The following is a 3,198-nucleotide window of genomic DNA, read 5'->3' on the forward strand; positions in this document are numbered from 1 at the left end:
GAATTATACATGGCCCTTCAAGGAAGTTCCTGACTCTTGGAAAGGCCATCCATGACTGCAAGTCCCTGTGTAAAGTTTCAAATCAAATACAGTAACTTATAAAAACAAAAGTACATCATGACAGCATTGAGCTTTTCCCAGGAATGCAAAGGAAAGAGGCCAATTAAGCCTCTTTTCTTATAAATTACCCAGGCTCAGGTATTTGTTTATAGCAACATTCTTTGAATTACAAAACAAAATCCCAACAGCAAACTGGAGATGTCTTAAATGTTCATCTGTAGAATAATAGATACATGAAGCATGTTACAGACATATAAGAGAGTAGTATGCAGCAGTGAAAATGCATGCGCTAGTGTTATATATATTAATATGCATGATTTCAAAAATGTGTTGAGTCTCTCGGCTCCTTGTGGCCCAAAGGCCTAAGCAGGGTCTGGCGGTCTGGCCTAGGGATATTCCCCGTTGCCCCTTTGGGGCGGGATGGCTGTGGAAGAAGAGGACGAGGTGGAGTGGGTGGTGGAGAGCATCGTGGGGTTCCTGCGAGGCCCAGACTGGTCCATCCCCATCTTGGGCTTTGTGGAACAGAAATGTGAAGTTTTTGATGATGAAGAAGAAAACAAATTGACTTATACAGAGATTCATCAGGAATACAAATAACTAGTTGAAAAGCTGTTAGAAGGTTACCTCAAAGAAATTGGAATTAATGAAGATCAATTTCAAGAAGCATGCACTTCTCCTCTTGCAAAGACCCATACCTCACAGGCCATTTTTCAACCTGTGTTGGCAGCAGCAGATTTTGCTATCTTTAAAGCAATGATGGTCTAGAAAAACATTGAAATGCAGCTGCAAGCCATTCGAATAATTCAGGAGAGAAATGGTGTATTACCTGACTGCTTAACCGATGGCTCTGATGTGGTCAGTGACCTTGAACAGGAAGAGATGAAAATCCTGAGGGAAGGTCTTAGAAAATCAAAAGAAGAATATGACCAGGAAGAAGAAAGGAAGAGGAAAAAACAGTTATCAGAGGCTAAAACAGAAAAGCCCACAGTGCATTCCAGTGAAGCTGCAATAATGAATAATTCCCTAGGGGATGGTGAACATTTTACACACTCACCCTCAGAAGTTAAAGTGCATTTTGCTAATCAGTCAATAGAACCTTTGGGAAGAAAAGTGGAAAGGTCTGAAACTTCCTCCCTGCCACTAAAAGGCCTGAAGATTCCTGGCTTAGAGCATGCAAGCACTGAAGGACCAATAGCAAATTTATCAGTACTTGGAACAGAAGAACTTCGGCAATGAGAACACTATCTCAAGCAGAAGAGAGATAAGTTGATGTCCATGAGAAAGGATACGAGGACTAAGCAGATACAAAATACGGAGCAGAAAGGAAAACCCACTGGGGAGGTAGAGGAAATGACAGAGAAACCAGAAATGACAGCAGAGGAGAAGCAAACATTACTAAAGAGGAGACTGCTTGCAGAGAAACTCAAAGAAGAAGTTATTAATAAGTAATAATTAAGAACAATTTAACAAAATGGAAGTTCAAATTGTCTTAAAAATAAATTATTTAGTCCTTCCAAAAAAAAAATGTGTTGAGTAAGAAAATTTACAGAAGAATACGTATCATCAAGATTTAGTTCTAATAACACATAAAAAAAATACTATATCGTATGGTTTAAATATTTGTACTCACTTAAATGTCTTGTTGAAATGTGATATAGTCAGGCTTTGTGTGTCCCCACCCAAATCTCATCTTGAATTTCAATCTCCATAATCCCCAGTGTCAAGGGAGAAACCAGGTGGAGGCAATTGAATCATGGAGACAGTTTCCCCCATGCTGTTCTTGTGATAGTGAAGGAGTTCTCACAAGATCTGATGGTTTTATAAGGGGCTCTTCCCCCTTTGCTCTGCAATTCTCCTTCCTGCTGCCTTGTGAAGAAGGTGCCCTGCTTCCTCTTTGCCTTCTGCCATGATTGTAAGTTTCCTGAGGCCTCCTCAGCCATGCTGAACTGTTAGTCAATTAAACCTCTTTCCTTTATAATTTTCCCAGTCTCTGGCAGTTCTTTATAGCAGCATGAAAACAGACTAATACCAAATGTAATCCCCAATCCTGGAGGTGAGGTCTGCTGGGAGATGTTTGGGTCAGTAGGGTAGATCCCTCATGACTTGATGCTGTTCTTATGCTAGTCAGTGAATTCTCATGAGATGTGGCTTTTAAAAGTGTGGCATCTCCCCAGTACTCTTGCTCCCGCTTTGCCTTTTGCTATGATCGTAAGCTTCCTGAGGTCTCCCCAGAAGCAGATGTTGGCACTAGGCTTCCTGTATAGCCTGAAGAACCATAAGCCAATTAAGCCTCTTTTCTTATAAATTACCCAGTCTCGGTATTTATTTATAGCAATGCAAGAATGGTTTAATACAGAAAATTGGTACCAAGAAGTGGGGCATTACTATTAAGATACCTAATGATGTGGAAGTAGCTTTGGAACTGGGTAATGTTCAGAGGTTGGAAGAGTTTGGAGGACTCAGAAGAAGACAGGAAGATGAGGGAAAATTTGCAACTTCTTAGAGACTGGGTAAATGGTTGTGACCAAAATGCTGATAGTGATATAGTCAGTGAAGTCCAGGCTGCTGAGGTCTGAGATGGAAGTGAGAAACTTATTGGGAACTGGAGCAAAGGTCATGAGTGTTATGCCTTAACAAAGAACTTGGCTGCATTATGTCCATGCCCCAAGGATCTGTGGAAGTTTCAACTTAAGAGTAATAATCTTGAGTATGTGGCAGAAGAAATTTCTAAGCAGCAAAGCATTCAAGATGTGACTAGGTTGTTTCTAATGAACTATGCTCAGATGTGGGAGCAAAGAAATGCCCTAAAGTTGGAACTTAGGGAAACAAAGAATAAAAATTTGGAAAATTTGCCACCTGGACATATGGTACAAAAGAAAAGCCTATTTTCAGAGGAGGAACTCAAGCAGGCTGGGGAGAAACCACTTGCTAGAGACATTTGCATAACTAAAAGGGAGCCAAGTGCTAATATCCAAGACGATAGGAAAAAGGCCTCTAGGGCTTTTCGGAAGTCTCCGAGGCAGCTCCTCTCATCACAGGCCCAGAGGCCCAGGCGGACTGAATGGCTTTTTGGGCCAGGTCCAGGGCCTGTGCAGCCTCAGTACACTGCTTCTCACATTCAGGCCACCCCAGCTTCAG

The 3,198-nt window shown here is 41.5% G+C and overlaps 1 pseudogene across 1 annotated transcript; it reads left to right on the forward strand.

Moving 5' to 3' along the window:
* The first annotated feature begins 480 nt into the window (after positions 1–480).
* On the forward strand, positions 481–1,573 carry LOC108537032 (cilia- and flagella-associated protein 36 pseudogene; annotated as a pseudogene). The gene has a single exon (XR_001887693.1). The product of XR_001887693.1 is annotated as a cilia- and flagella-associated protein 36 pseudogene (transcript).
* The last annotated feature ends 1,625 nt before the right edge of the window (positions 1,574–3,198 follow it).

This window comes from Rhinopithecus bieti, unplaced genomic scaffold, assembly GCF_001698545.2.
Source record: "Rhinopithecus bieti isolate Rb0 unplaced genomic scaffold, ASM169854v2 scaffold_14232, whole genome shotgun sequence".
Classification (NCBI taxonomy): domain Eukaryota; kingdom Metazoa; phylum Chordata; class Mammalia; order Primates; family Cercopithecidae; genus Rhinopithecus; species Rhinopithecus bieti.